We start from the raw sequence: 17592 nt of genomic DNA on the forward strand, positions 1-17592 counted from the left end.
ATTTCATCTGGTAGGGCCATTCTAATTGATCACCTTCTTACCGACCATGATCTGTGTTGCCCCAGTGATGATGCTCCTACCCATTTCAGTGCTATCCATGGCCCATTTTCAGCTTTTGACCTAATGATCGCTTTTCAGCTGAATATTGACTGTGTGCAAAACCTTAACACGCTCTGCTTCCTTGCCCACATGTCGGCGGGCAAATCAAGCAGCTGTCTTTTGTATCTACTGGGCTCTGGCCCATTGCTGCTTGGACTGTGGTTGGCAGGTTTGTGACCCATTGGAACCATCAGCTGTGGAGTGTGACTGGCCACTGGTGCCTTTCAGACTAGGCTTGTACACAGTCTCCTTGTCAAAGCAGCGATCTTCCCTCCTCATTTCTGATGGTACCAACTCTTGTTCAGCTTTGCAGTTACCATTCACAATTGCCTTCTCAATCTCAAGTCTGGATATGCGGGTGCAACTAAGGCTTCTGCTCACTCAGAGATAGAACAACATCTAATAGCTACTGCCCCCTCTAATAAGCTCTACACTGTCAGAGAGACTACTGCTGCATGACACTCTTCCTCCCAGAAGGAATCCACCATCGCATGTTGTGTCTCCGTCTGTCATTCTAGATTAACCCATAGTTTCATTTTATGTAATGAGCCACCCACACATTGAGGCTGTGGAGCCTTACTGAATATTGGTCATATCATAGTGGAATGCCCGCACCTCCTGGCTCATTGTGCTAAGCGTGATCTTATGTATTCTTTGCCTCTCATGTTGGTGGACGTCTCACAGACAACTGAACTGGTTTCCATGACTGTGGTTTTTATTCTCAGATATAACAGTATAAACTATCTTTGGTGTGGGGCACGTGATTGGTGTTGGAGTTGGAGTTAGGGGAACCTAAAGCCACATGCTGGACAAAGAGACCCTCGATCCTACCTCCTTTGCTTGCTGCCTCTATCCTCCCTCCTTCCTGTCTTCTGTTTTAATTGTGTTTAGGCAGTCTGTCTCTTTTTCAGCTGCACTCTGTTTTCAGTTTAGGAGTAGCAATCTGTTGATTAGTGGGTGCTATCCTCCTCTTCAATGCTTTGCATGTGATGGACTGGAGGTGGGACAGTGGTAGAAGGGCCTGCTCTGCTCACAAGTGGAGCCTGAGGGGATGCCCATGTGTAGCCTGAAATATTTCTCTTACCTTGTTGTAGTATTTATGGTCCAACTAAAGTCCATTACATTTTTAACCTTTTCCCATTTACTTCTATGGATCTCTTGACTAGAAGCCATTCTATACTCTGTACCTGTCTTTGCCTTTGATCAGGTTGGTCGGGGTCTGAAATGGAATTTCCATCATTACAACTGAGTCCTGGTAGATCACTTGTCTGCTTCATCCTACATATGAATCAAATTCGTATACTTTTACTTACTCATAAATCATTTTTTCAACTCCGGTATCAGTATTGTCTTCAGTGCCTTGCTTTTACCACTCGCACATACTTCCCTCATCAGAGCACAGAGTCAACAACCGCTGCATGAATGAATCCTTGACCGAGGAACTGATGATCTTGCTGTTAAGTCCCTTATCCCTAATCAACCAGCCAGTCAGTATAAGTGCAGAATAAGTACATGAAACCATACAATTAATTCATGAGGAACAAGTAGCAAAATTTTAAAAGTTTAGGCATGAAATCTCTCTAACATCACAGTGAAATCTAAAGTTCATTATCACGAATGTTATCACAAGTTTCACATTGAAATCATACAATGCAGTAAAAATGCTTAAGTTCATAGCTGGACAGTTAAATAACAGACTTGGGGGTTGCCCATAGAACAATCAGTTACTGAAAGCAGTCAGATTCAAATTCCCAAAATATTTCCAAGTGTTTGACTTATGACCACCAAAATATTCCCAGTCCCCCCTAACACAGTCTAAAACTCAGTCCACCCAAATCTCTCTGCCCTTAACACAGTGATGAGCACCTGACCAAAGAATCCTTTCTCTGTTGTGCTTGCTTCTTTAAAAACTCAGTCACATGACCACTACACTATTCAACATGATTGCCATTCAGGAAATTTAAACATAAATTGCACATATTAGAACATATAATCAATACTCTGGGTGAATTTGTGACCACATAGTGGAACATTTGTATATAAATTTTATAATAATGAATAACTTTATGAAATTCTTGCTACAGCCCGACCCTAGCACAAAACACAAACTAAAATACATTATAACTATGGAATTATAGTTGACTAAACATAGGAATGAGTTGGATAAGGAACTGGTGGTAGTCATGTTTGCCCTCTGCCTAATTTGTTTAACTGTAATAGTAACTTGTCATAAATGTTGTCATCATCAGCTTACTCATATGACATATTATCAGCCTAAATTGCATATCTGGTTCATTTGATATAATTTCTATAAACTTTAATGATTATAATTGTCACTAACTTTTTAAATTTTGTGTTTACAGACAAGTTTTAATTTGCAATGAGCTTGTCTCACTGCTGTGATTCATGAGTATGTTTAATTTCCTCATAGTATGTCTACAAGACATTTTGTGTATTTTCAGTGATTACTATCATTTTTACTCTATTTTGTAAGTCACTGGGGTCACGGCCTTAGCTCACTCAGTTAGCATGCCTACATCTTCCTGCTCACTCAAGATTTTCCTAACTGCTGATTAATCACAACTGCTGCCACACTAATCTCCTCACTGCGGCCATGCGAGCTTTCCAAGTTGCTCGCACACCTGGCCACTGTGGCCTGCTTCTGCACTGGGAAGCTGTGGCTGCTGCTCTTGTCGGCGGTCAGCCACCCCATCAAATGTACTCGCAACCACAATTATTTTTGCAAATTAGTCACTCGTAATGTCACAACCAGCCTGTTATGCTACATCTGAGCTGACACTGGATGGATTACAGCTATATACATGCTTTTTCTCTTCATTCCTATAACTGAAGGTATTGATTGGAAAATGCAACAGAAAAAGTTGGCTAGTCACTGTGCAGGGTCTCATTGACTAATTAGATTAGTCATCCCGGATACCATCTCAAAAATTTAATTGTAGTAACTAACCTCTACAATTTATGAAAACCTGAAATTATGAAAACGAAAAATCACTGTTGGCAGCTTGTGCTGTTATGCTGCAGCCTGTACTGTTATTCAAATTATTGACACAATCAATTTACACTACATATACAAATAACTCCCAGCATGGAGTTGTGATCCAAATCTGATTTACGATGACTTTGACCCTAATTTATCAGATAGCTAACTCAACTGAAACTCTCCTCTTCTCGGGCAGTCTTCTATAATACAAGTTCCTCCAAGTAAATGTGCCATCTTTGGCTGAACACAAACATCACTGGCTGATTTCAGAAATTTACAGGTTTGCTGTATTTCTTATATGGTTTAACAATCATGATGTCCAATTTGACTGTCTCCTCGGTCTTTGGAATTTATCATCATTGGGGGTTGTGTAAATGATTATTTAAAAAAAACTAACGAAGTTGGCAGTTACAGATCAAACGATCACTCTGTAACATTCTTGAAAACTGGGTTCCATCTGAACCCATTAGTCATCTGCACATCTTGGATGACAAAGTAGTGCCCACCAGTGTGACTGTGCCCAAGCTCTCTGTGCCAACACGGCTCTGCCTCCTTGCCCACAAAAATGCTTCTGATGGTTTAATTTCTCTGTTATTTAAATTAACAGAAGCACATCTGATGTCACTAGAAATGTCATGTTCCCATCTACTAATTTTTTCAGTTTGTAAGTTTTTAAGTCAGATTTATTAACTTTGGACCTGTGGACTTGAGGAATCCCCTTTACATTTCATTATGCAGTAAACTTTAAGTAGATTGTATTGAAAGATCACAGTTCCATGACTGCTGAATACTGCTTAGTACTCAAATATCAGTCAACATTTCTTTTACATGTTCTATTTTTCTGCATACTCTCCATCACCTTCTGTGACCTTATGCTGGTATTGTGTAAGAGCATTTACTTCCTGTTGATAAAAGCTCTTGTCTTGTGTTTGTAGCCATTTTTTCACTTCATGAATGATGCTGTCATCATCTTCAAAGTGTGTCCCACATAGAGAACCCTTAGGTGGCCCAAACACATGGAAGTCTGAGGGTACCAGGCATGAGCTATACCATGGATTAGGCAATGATGTCCAACCCAATTTGGCAATGTATTCTTGAGTTCTGAGACTTGTGTGTCGATGTGCTCTGTGGATTCTCATCAGACTGAAGACTTCAGACACTGTTCTCAAGTTTGTTCATATTCTTTACACATCCATCTGAATCAATGGCAGCACATCCATGAGAATTACATCATCGCTATCCCAAAACATTGTTATCATGACTGTCAGAAGAGGGATTTCCTTTAATTTCGTCTTTTTTACTAATTGTGGGTGGTGTCACTCACTCCTCTGAATACCTCTTTGTTTCTGGCTCAAAATGATGCATTCAGGTTTTGTCACATGTAACACTCTATGACAGAAAGGCCTCTCCATTGGCCTCATTTTGCTCCAACAGCTCAGGTGAAAAGGCTTTTCTTTAAATCTATGGTCCATTGTGTGCATTTGTGGATCCCAAATCGAGCACACCTTAGAATATCCAAGAGTCTCAATCATTGCATTCACTGTTCCAATGGAGCCAGTTGTCGAGTTGCAATGCGCTGATCTGCACAAATGATTCAACATGTCAGGAGCAGTGGCTGTAATAGGACATCACAGTTCTGCACTTGTTGATGCTTTAATTCTCTTTACCCTACACCCAACGGTACTATCAACTGTGTCATTATCATACATGGCACACAAATATTTATGGATTTGCACCACAGTTTATTTTTCTGTCACCAGGAATTCAGTTACGTCACATTGCTTCTTACAAGTATTTTGCTTTCACACCACTCTGTGGTACATTACTGCTCTACCATCTGTCTGACTTGTTTGACACTTTTTTTCTCTTCTCTCTTCACTACTTCATCTCTCAAAGCTGTCCATTCACCCTCTGCATATTCATTTCACCTATTTCAGTTAACTGTTGAACTAAAACTCGACCAAGTCTGATTTGTTTGCCTTATCCAGGCACCCTCCCCTAAATTTCTTACATTACTACAATTTCTTCATTTTCAATCTGCATTTCATAACCAGCAAATTATGATCAGATTCCACAACTGGTCCTGAAAATGTTGTGCAATTTAAAATCCATTTTCGAATATCTATCTGAAACCTTTCGGTACTTCTAGGTTGCTTCCATATATGCTGCCTTGTTACATGATTCTTACATGAAGGCTATGCAATAGTTGGGGACAAACTTTGTACCATGCAGTGTATCTGATCACCCAAAAAGGTCATGTAGTCCTTGGCAGTAATACAACCTGGGAGAGTAACCATGGGGCCCATGGAATACCATGATATGGCTGCCCAAACCATCACTAAACCCCCACTCTGTTTCAGTCTTGGGACATAACCTCAGCCAGAAATTGGAAACGTTGTGAAACAAGATTCATCCTGCTAGATGACTTTCTTTCATTACTTAAGTCCAGGTTCTGTGACTTTGCCACTACTATTTCCTATCATGCCCATTTTCATTACTGATAAGTGGTTTCAGAATTCCAACTTGTCCTTTAGTTCCCCATATGGAGCTCCCTTTGTGTTTTGGTGCTAACAGGATTCACAGGTGTGATATTCAGTTCTACAGTGACTTTTGCAGCTGCTGTCCTCTTACCTTTTGTCACAGTCCTCTTCAATGACCATCTGTCATGATCACTCAACACACTCTTTTGTCCATGTTCCGACTTAGCAGATGGTGTTTCTCTGTATGCGGTATAAATCTTCAACACTATGCCTCTTGAAACACCAAACACATTGAAACTTCCTGGCAGATTAAAACTGTGTGCCGGACCGAGACTCGAACTCGGGACCTTTGCCTTTTGCGGGCGAGTGCTCTACCATCTGAACTACCCAAGCATGACTCATGCCCTGTCCTCACAGCTTCACTTCTGCCAGTACCTTGTCTCCTACTTTCCAAACCTTATAGAAGCTCTCCTGCAAACCTTGCAGAACTATCACTCCTGAAAGAAAGAATACTGTGGAGACATGGCTTAGCCAAGGCCTGGGGGATGTTTCTAGAATGGCAATGGCAAAGGTCCCGAGTTTGAGTCTCGGTCCCGCACATAGTTCTAATCTGCCAGGAAGTTTCACATCAGCGCACACTCTGCTGCAGAGCGAAAATCTCATTCTGGAAACATCCCACAGGCTGTGGCTGAGCCATGTCTCCACAATATCCTTTCTTTCAGGTGTGCTAGTTCTGCAAGGTTCGCAGGAGAGCTTCTGTAAAGTTTAGGTGGTAGAAGATGAGATACTGGCAAAAGTAAAGCTGTGAGGACGGGGCATGAGTCGTGCTTGGGTAGCTCAGTTGGAAAAGCACTTGCCCACGAAAGGCAAAGGTCCCGAGTTCGAGTCTCGGTCCGGCACACAGTTTTAATTTGCCAGGAAGTTTCATACCAGTGCACTCCACTGCAGAGTGAAAATCTCATTCTATCAAACACATTGCCTCCCTCAATTACAGGAGCACTCAACATACGAGCACCAACAGTTTGACCACAACTGAATTCTTTTGGGTCTGACATAATACACTTGCAATTACACAAAAGACTTTTCTGACCATGACTGACACTTGCAACATACTGAAGACTTCACACAGTTGCCATTGATGGTCACATACAACAGCACAACCTGCAGGCTTGGCTACATCTGTATTTATATTCAAGCATGCATTCCTTGCAGTGTTTCCTTATTTTTGTCCAATCTCTGTGCATTTATTGTAGTGATGGGTCTTGGCTTTATGTCTGTCTTGGCAAGAACAACTTGTTTGTTTTGCCATTCATAATAGCTGGACCACATTCCTGTTTTCATATTCTTTATTATACCTACTCCTGAATTACTTTTATTTGATTTTGTGTATCTGTTGGACTATAAATGTAGATGATAAGTTCACCTTATTTTAGATATTGTACTACTGCATTCTGAAATAGCCTTGATTTTACATACAGTATGTATTTATAGCAGGAATGCAAGTGACTGAATCAGGTGTTAGAGTTTTATGCCTGGTTTAGGTGAATACTACATTAAATGTTTAAGGAAAGAAGTCGCCAACGAATGAACACAGGTACTACAAAAAATATATATGTTAAGACAAGTTATTAAACATTCCAAAAGGATGTATAAAAACTATATTCATGTTATAGCAAATAAAATAAAAGTTATGTGGAGCTCATCAGATAGGGAATGAGTGATAATAAAATAAGTGAAAACGGCAATAAGGAAATCTTTGGTCCAGCCAAAATATGTACAATAATGAATAATGACATTCTGTCCATGAAGATCGAATCAAAATGCAATCTTGCAATACCCCAAGGTTTATTACTAATATAACCAGATAAATAGTAAAAACTATCAAGGAACTGAATGTACATTCATCCAGCATTGATGGTATACTTTGCCAGTTCATAAAGAAATGCATACAAAATTTAGTGGCTCATCTAACACATTTGTGTAAATTTGGTCACAATTGCTGAAAACATCTAAGGTCATCCAGATTCACTCAATGAAAGAGAAACATAATTTGTGTAATTCCTACCCAGTTCATTTGATATCCAGTTTTTCAGAAGTGTTAGAAAGAGCAAAAAATTGGCAAAATTCATTAACAAAAGAACAAATTAATAACGAAAGAACTAAAGACAATCTTTCACTGTTTCACTGAAATATAGAGCAGTTGACAGGCACATATACAAGACTGAATATGTGTGTGTGTGTGTGTGTGTGTGTGTGTGTTTGTTTCATTTATTTGTTAACGTCAGTTATTTCTTAAGGAGAAAGCTGTTTGAAAGCTCAGTAGAGTTTTTAGTTTTTTTTATGTACCTGTTGACTGCTCAGTGTGTCAGCTTCACCATGAGTTGTTGCCTTTAGTCCTTCCATTATTCATATTTCACCCAAAGCTTTCCAGTACCATAACAAGAAAGGTCTACAAATTTGCATCATGGCTGCATTCCCAGAAATTGTTACAGGATCATTTAGTAATCGCGAAAGCGTTACGGAGATGATAGATAAACTCCAGTGGAAGACTCTGCAAGAGAGACACTCAGTAGCTCAGTACGGGCTTTTGTTGAAGTTTTGAGAACATACCTTCACCGAGGAGTCAAGCAGCATATTGCTCCCTCCTACGTATATCTCGCAAAGAGACCATGAGGATAAAATCAGAGAGATTAGAGCCCACACAGAGGAATACCGACAATCTTTCTTTCCACGAAAAGTACGAGACTGGAATAATAGGGAGAACTGATAGAGGTACTCAAGGTACCCTCTGTCACACACCGTCAGGTGGTGTGCGGAGTATGGATGTAGATACTGCTAAATAAGAATGTATATACAGTGTTCTTCAGTTCGTAGTAGCATGAGGCAAGTAACAGAAACATTCCTTGGCATAACAAAAGCATTTATCCAGGTGCACTTGTTGATCAAACAGTTCATGGGTGTACTGATGTTTTGTAGTGTCCGATGGGCACAATATTTCAGCAATCAGACCTGTTGCCATCATCAAGTGCACTGACAAACAGCTGAGAGTGTGTGGCTGATTTATATCCCTCCCCCTCCTCTAGCCATTCCCTACATGGCCCATGCCCGAAGGCGTGTGTTGGTGTTTGGGGATGCAATGGTGTTGTCATCTGTGGCAGCATGGGTGTAGTTACTCTGGACACCAGATTGGTATGTTTGCAGAGTGTCTTCTTAATTAGACCCAGTACTGGTTTCCAAGTCTTACTGAGATTATAGCCACAGTCCTAATTGATGAGATTTCCCTGGTGCGAATTTGAATGGTCTCTCTAACAATGCTGTCCCAGTACTTTGAAGTCTGTGCTGAAATCCTGGTACTTTCGTATTTCATCCCCTGATTCGCAGATAAACAGTGCTCTGTGACCATCAACTTGTTTGGCTACAATAGTCGAGTGTGTCGCTGGTGTTCTTGGCATCGATTTTCGATAGCGCGCACTGTTTTTCCCATGTATGTCTTGCCACATTGGTGAGGAATCCGATATACCCCAGCCTTCCAGAAACCAAGGTCATCTTTGACACTTCCCAATAATGCCAGTGTTTTATTGAGTGGCCATATGACTGTTTTTACTCAGCATTTTTACTGTATGTTCTAATTTTTCCTGATAATGCATCAGTGTATCGTATAAAGGCAGTGGCAACCTCTTCAATATACACAGGTAGTAGTGTTGTGGTGGGGTGGAGAGTGTGCCTAATCTGCCATTCTGAGTAACTGAATTTTCAAAACACATTTCTTTGGGTTCCTGTTCCTGGAGGCAGGCTACCTGGATCTAAGATGGTGAGCACTTTGTGTACTAGTGTTTTTAGTACTCTATTCTTCTGTGCCAGGTGTTCACAGCTGTCTGCATGCAAATACAGGCCAGTGTGCATGTTCTTCTGATACACACCATACCCCAGAGAGCCGTCAGCTCTTGTCTTGACCATGACATCTACAACTGCTAGTCTTCCTCCTGCTTTGGTCTTCATAGCAAATATTAAGATGGAATGTATGGGGTTCAGGTGTGCAAGGAGGTCAAGGAATTTGACCATTCCATGAACCCAGGTGGCGAATGTTCCATCCACATAATGGAAAATCAAGAGGGTTGGCATTTGGATGACATCACGGCTTCTTCCTGAAGTAGTCCATATACAACCACAGGTGAGAGTGGGCTGTGACTCCATCCATTTCTTCATAGCATTCCCCACTAACCAAAAACTGATGGCAGTCAGGACATGCCTGAAAAGGTCAATAATCTTCCTGTCAAATTTCTGACCAGTGCGTTCTAGTGATTCTCATGGATGCATCCTGTTGTATAGCAAAATAACATCAAAGCTGAGTCCTTCAGCCTGAAGTTATTGAGGCATTTCATAACATCCACAGGATGTGATGCTGGCATTTACCCACATAAGGGCTTGGTATTTCTGTCAGAAGTTTTGCCAGCAAGTATTAGAAATCCTGATATAGCTGACAATGAGCAGTCTTGGCAGCACTAGTCCTTGTGGTAACTATTTTTTGATGACCTACTCTGATAAATCTGAGTCCTTGAGGATCATCGTGGTCTTGCACTCCACCCTGGTGGGATCAGTGTCGATCTTCGTGTAGAAGTTGTCATCAACTGACATGCTCTGCATCTTCTCAGTGTGGTCTTTGTGGAGAAGAACAACATTAATGTTGCATTTGTCAGCAGGGAAGACAACAATCTAAGAGCACACACTCAGGTCCTGAAAGCCTACACACTCTTTGCTGTTAATGTTTAACTGTGTAAGCTTGGTCTTCATCAGAACATGATAAGTTTCACAACATACTTCTCCATCAGCTTCAGGCAGTAGTCACACTGCAACCTGTTCAACTGCACTGACCATGTCTTCGACCAGAGAGAACTTAGGAGTGGGAGCAAAATTAAGTCCCATCTCCAGAGCTGAAGCTGAATTGCCACTCAGTTGCATTTTAGTAAGATTCACAACAGTCTTGCATGGAGTCTCCAGTGATGATCTGCCAACAAAATGTAAAAATTTTGATGTTTTATGTCCTGTAGCCTTCGTATGTGCGGAATCAGCTGCCACCTGTGTAACACCATGACCAGTCCCAGGTCCATAAGTTGCATCCCATTAAGTCAGCAATCACAGAGCACTGTGTGTCTGAGAATAATGAGATGGAATACAAACATACCAGACTTTAGCACAGACTTGGAAATAGTAGACAGTGTCATTAGAGAGGCCATTTAAATTCATACCAAGGACAGTCTCATCGGCCAGGACTGCAAGGACAATCTCATCGACCAGGACTGTGGCTGTAAACTCACCAAGACCTTGGAACCAGCACTGGGTCTAATTAAGAAGATACGAAGCAAATACAGTGATCTGGTGGGTGGAGTAACAACACCAGCACTACCACAGGTGTCGACTGCGTTGCAGCGGTCGATGCCCTCAGCTGCAGACCACATAGGAAACAGCTCACAGATGAGGAGGTATATAAAATTGGCTGCACACCCCTCGGAGCTCAGTTTGTCAGCACACCTGACAAAGACAACATGTCTGATTGCCAGGTATGGTGGCCCTTGGACACTATGAAGCTGCAGTATATCTGTGGACTGTGCCATTTAATATTGTTAACCATACCATTTTTTTGGGAAACTTGAAAATTTAAGGCAAAAGAGATGATTGAGTAAATATTGTTATATTAAAATATGCAATGCTTTTCTAGAGAAGTGCAAGTTTTGCGGAACAGTCATTTAAAGTTCAAAAACAAGCAATAAGGGTATTGAAAGGGATTACTGACAGCATATTGTGGAAGAACATTTTTAAAGAATTTAAAGTTATGACTCCCCCAAGATTAAAAAGAACGAGACAAAAAAGGTGAAGTACCAAGAAGAAGAGGAGAAAACAAAATGAAACTTCACAGGTTGAGAGGGTATGTTATTTTATTTCTGCAATTACAAAAACGACTCAAATTTACAAAGGAGGAGGCAGTATGCACCAACTTATCAGTATGACGTTGCACACCCATCTGGCCTGATGAGTGCACTGATTCATGTCAGAAAGCCATTTTACCATCTCCTAAGATAAGCTGGCTCACAACTGTTGTAAATGATCCTTGATATCCTAGGCAGTGACACTGGGAAGAAGTTGATGTACAAGCTGCTCCTACATTGTTGTATCAGTGGCAGACTGTGTATCTTTCTGGCCACAGGTCTACCTCAAAATCATGCAGACGGTCCATAGAAGCAAGTGCCATGTGTGGGTGAGCATTGTCCCACTGAAAAATGGCACCATGATACCTTTGCATGAGAAGTAACACATGAGGAGGCAGGATGTCTGTGATGTACCATTGTGCCATCAGAGAACTCTCAATCACTACCAGCATTGAACTGAAGTCGTACCTGATGATTCCTCACACCATGATGCCAGGATTAACAGTACCGTGCCCTCCAAAACAATGGGAGAATGGGGCCTCTGCACAAGCTGCCACCAAACTTGCCGACAATGATCATCTGGTGTAGTGCAGAATTGTAGTTCATTGCTAAGTATAGTGTGATGCTATTCATCAGCAGTCCATGCTTCCTAGGCACAGCACCATGCCAAATACAGCTGTTTGTGTAGTAGTGTTAACATCAGTCTATGCAAGGGGCAGTAATTCTCTAGTCTGGCAGCTGCTAGTCCCAAACAAAACTTGCAGCATGAAACAAAATGTCTCAAGGGGTCCATTACTAGTGAGGTGGCAGGTGCAGACGTGAAGGGGTATTGTGATGTGCTTGGTACATAGTGTGGTGATCATTCCTTGTGGTGATCAGACATAATAAACTAGAACCTCAGCAACAAGTATGCCTGCCCTCACTTTTCATACAGTCCAACAGTGGGCCTCTATCACATCTGAATTATTGTGGTCTGGGGTGCCCATTTTAATAAAAATCTGAAAAAAGACTAATACAAGTGTCCTGGTAGTATGAATGAGTGGGTTCTAGGGTAGCACATTCACAATTAAAGTAACAAAGGATAGCAAAATATATTATTCAGCTTTGGTAAAACTGGTTACAGCAATTCTAGGATGCAAGTTTAGCCCATCTGTCCTACATTGACTACAGTTCGTTGAACACAAACTCAATAATATTCTCTGAACTAAGACAAAACAAAATTAATTTTCCGTCTTGATGACCTACCAGGAGTTGCAGTGTGGTGTGGTTTATCAGCATTTGATTTGACTGGACCTTTCTTTTTAGAGCATACAGTGACTGATGAAAATTACCTGAACTTACTACAGAAATATGCCATGCCATGCAGTGAAGAGATGTTTTGAGGTGGAGAAAGGTATTTCGAGCAGGATGGAACCCCCATGCCATCGCGATGTAAGGGCCTATCTTGACAAACTTCTACAGGACAAATAGATAGGACATAGGGGCAGTATCAAGTACCCTCCATTCTCTCCAGATTTAATTCCTAGGGATTTCTTTTCTATTGGGACATGTGAAGCACACTGTTTATAGAAGAAGATGAGGTACAGTTAATGAGTTCAAAGTAGAAATTGAAAATGAATGTAACAAAATACCAGTTGCAACAATTAGGAACATGTTGCTTTCCATCAGTCAGCATTATCAGCTGTGTCTGGATGATAATGGCCAATAATCTGAATGGCTGATTTCTGCATTTGTTCATATTATTTTGAAATTTTTCCATGTCTTAATAAATATTAGTGTTACAGTTGTAAAAATTGTGTGTACATTTTTTTGGAACGCCCTGTATTGTGCTCACATAGATTGCCCATGAAACAGTACAGAGACCATTATATTTATACTTAATAATTATACCAACTGGCCTTTTGTACCCAAAAGTAACACAGAATATCATTGATTATGGATTAATAGCATTAATTACAACATTATGGTATTAGCTGGTCCCACACATGTTCTAGTTGGGATAGATCTGGGAATCTTGCTGGTCACAAGAATACCTCAACATAATGCATACAGTTCATACACACATGTCCCAAGTGTGAATGACCAGTGCCCTGTTGAAAAATGATATCACAGTACTGTCACATGAAAGGTAAAATATACAGATGCAAGATATCACATATCGACACTAACCCACGGGCGTCAAAGTTGGCGAAGGAATTGCAAATTTCCATCAGACACCAACAGCAGTCATGCAGATCCGGTGGACCCAGTGTTGCACTCCCACTGAACCCTTCCTCCAGAGGCTCCATACCATGAGTGCCCTCTGCCATAGGACAGTCAGCGGCAGTCACACAGCTGACTCGCACTTGGAGACTCATCACTACATGATGCAATGCAGACACCGCCTAGTTAGGCTCTGACACCATAATTCCTGATCAGAGAGCCTCATAAGTTAAGTAACTGTATAGTGTGTTGACTTGTTCACTAATCATTTCTGATCCTGTTCAGCTTTCCTGCAATGACTGTTGCTGCAACACTCTGTAACCCACCTCTCCTTAGCATTGTGTGTGAAGTCATACACAACACATGATGTATCATTGCACTGTTGGAAATCCCTGTCGCTACCACCTTGACCTGAAGTCACACCCAATGGCTCAACACATCATTATGCCAAATGCAATGATGCTGTGCCTCTCCAAAAACATTAGAAAAATGAGGTTTCTATCCAGATCACTGCCAAATGCACTGATGATGGTCATCTGGCATAGTGAAGAACTGCAGTTCGTCACCAAAGACAACATGACACCATTCTTCAATAGTCCACGCTTCCAAGTTATGACATCACTCCAAATGCAGCCATTTGTTTTGTGGGAGCTGCTAGTCCCCAAACAGTGGTTTAGGGAGTTGCAGGGCGTTCATTACTTGTTCTCGGATGGCAGGCGCAGAGGTAATGGGGTTACAATATGCTTGGTATACTGTACAGTGATCCTCCCTTGTAGCGACCAGAGTTGGGTATCTGGATTTCTTGATTAATGGTGGTCTTCTGGATATTCAACTGAGTTGTTGTTTCTGTTTTATGTATGGTACAATATTTTGATAACTGATCCAGTCATCAGAATATTTTGCATAAAATGCTAGTGGGAATTCAGTTGAATGCCAAGAAGACCATCATTAACTAATCACGCCAAAAAAATCTGAGAGATGATATGTTGCTTGATTCAAACGGATTCTCACAAGGGAACCTCCCCATCGCACCCCCCTCAGATTTAGTTATAAGTTTGCACAGTGGATAGGCATTGAAAAACTGAACACAGATCAATCGAGAAAACAGGAAGAAGTTGTGTGGAACTATGAAAAAAATAAGCAAAATATACAAACTGAGTAGTCCATGCTCAAGATATGTAACATTAAGGATAGTACTACCTCAGTAGCGCCGTGGTCCTGTGGTTAGCGTGAGCAGCTGTGGAACCAGAGGTCCTTGGTTTGAATCTTCCCCTGAGTGAAAATTTTAATTTTTTATTTTCAGATAATTATCAAAGTTCAGGCACACACACACACACAATCAACTTCGTTCTCCAAAATTCCAGGACATGTTCAGATTTCCTTGGAGATTTGCAGGATTTGACGGTCTACACACGGAAAAATTTGAAAATGTTAAAAACATATGTTTTGACAGAGCACAGGGAAAACTGTGCAACTGTTGCAGTCATTTGTTGCAGTTTATGTGACAAACTCTTATGTTTTCATCACTTTTTTGGGAGTGATTATCACATCCACAAGAAAACCTAAATCGGGCAAGGTAAAAGAATCTTTTTACCTATTCGCCAAGTGTACAAGTTAAGTGGGTCGACGACAAATTCCTGTCATGTGACGCACATGCCGTCACCAGTGTCATATAGAATATATCAGACGTGTTTTCCTGTGGAGGAATTGGTTGACTTATGACCTTGCAATCAGATGTTTTCGGTTCCCATTGGAGAGGCATGTCCTTTCGTCTACTAATCGCACGGTTTTGCGGTGCGGTCACAAAACACAGACACTAAACTTATTACAGTGAACAAAGGCGTCAATGAACGAACGGACAGATCATAACTGCGAAAATAAAGAAATTAAATTTTTCACTCGAGGGAGGACTTGAACCAAGGATCTCTCGTTCCACTGCTCCTCACGCTAACCACGGGACCACGGCACTCATGATCTCACACTGTCCTTGATGTTGCACATAGACTACTCAGTTTGTATATTTTGCTTATTTTTTTCATAGTTCAACACAACTTCTTCCTGTTTTCTTGATTGATCTGTGTTCAGTTTTTCAAAGCCTATCCACTGTGCCAACTTATAACTAAATCTGAGGGGGGTGCGATGGGGAGGTTCCCTTGTCAGAATTTTAAGAGCAAACCTCTCTATAATTCAAATGAATGTTATGTAGTGTCTGTCACTGGAGTTTGATACACTCTGCAATTACTGAATGAATCCATGATAAAATTTGCTGCATTTTGAATATTTTCTATCACCCGTATAAGTACCAACTGGTAAGGGTACCAGACTAATGAGCAATGCTCAAGAATTATCTAAATGAGAATTTTGTATGGTACCTTACTTGTGGATTAATTAAGTTCCCTAGGGACCTTTTCTTTAAATGAACCTATATCTGGTGTCTGCCTTTTCTACAACTATGTGTGTTTGATCAGTTTGCTTTAAATCAATACAGATACATACTCCTACATATTTTACAGTTATGACTGTTTCCAGAGATTGACTGCCATTTGTGTCATCAAACAACAAAACATCATTCAGCTCATTGATATATAACATGTTACAGTGATTTATATTGAGCATGAACTGTCAATCCCTAGCTCAGTGTTGATCCTCTGCTGGTCTTCCCGATTTCACTTTCTTTTTCTGGTTTTGTGATTTTTGTATAGACAGTAGTATCTTCTGCTAACAACTTCACATGGCTTCCAGTTTTCTCCTCCAAGATCATTTATGTATATAATAAACAATAGTGGCTATAAGGCACCTGTGGGGTGTTCACATTTGATGATTTCTTCCAATTAAAAACAGCATCCTGAGTTATATCTGTTATGAAGTGCTAAATACAATCCAAAGTTAGTCTAATATTTCATAAGTTCATATTTTGTACTGATGTCAGTGCAGCTAACATACTTTATAGCTATGAAAAATAATTTTTCTGAGTACATTTTAAAATGTAGTTAAAAGGAAGCTAGAATAGAAATTTATCAAATTTTGTTTTCATTTATTTTTAATGCATTTATGTATCATATTCTGTAGATTTTTGTGGAATTTAGATATTTAAGGGTGTGAGGCAACTTTCTAATATGTGCTATTATCTGTCTGGTTTTGTGAGACATTACTATTAATATGGGTGGTTTTGGAAATTTCTTTCTAAATTCAGTTTAAATAATGTTGAGGACTTCACATTGGTTCCTGTGTATACTTCATGCCAATGTTGTTTCTGTCCTCTTGAAAAATCTTGCACTTTTATTTTTGATCAAAGTCCTTTGTAGGCATGTAGTTTACATATATTTTCCACAATTGATTTTACTGCTTTTATTTGGCACAAATGATTTGAGACACTAACATTTTTTACACCTATATCACACTTTTTCTCAAATAATATAGTAATAATAACAAAACCAATATGTATTCAACAGCAAATAATCCAGTGCAATCCTTAGAAATATATAGTTTCAGGACATCATACAGATTATTCTTCTGAATATATTAGTTCACAAATTACAGACTAAAGATTTATGTGTCATAATAAATATACAAATAACAGTGTTACAAATATTTTTGTCATCATCAGATCACCTGTGAATTACACTAATGGCCATTAAAATTGCTGGCCGGGGTGGCCGAGTGGTTCTAGGCACTACAGTCTGGAACCGCGCAACCGCTACGGTCGCAGGTTCGAATCCTGCCTCGGGCATGGATGTGTGTGATGTCCTTAGGTTAGTTAGGTTTAAGTAGTTCTAAGTTCTAGTGGACTGATGACCTCAGAAGTTAAGGCCCATAGTGCTCAGAGCCATTTTGAACCATTAAAATTGCTACACCAAGAAGAAATGCAGATGATAAATGGGTATTC

This window comes from Schistocerca cancellata, chromosome 8 (assembly GCF_023864275.1).
Source record: "Schistocerca cancellata isolate TAMUIC-IGC-003103 chromosome 8, iqSchCanc2.1, whole genome shotgun sequence".
Classification (NCBI taxonomy): domain Eukaryota; kingdom Metazoa; phylum Arthropoda; class Insecta; order Orthoptera; family Acrididae; genus Schistocerca; species Schistocerca cancellata.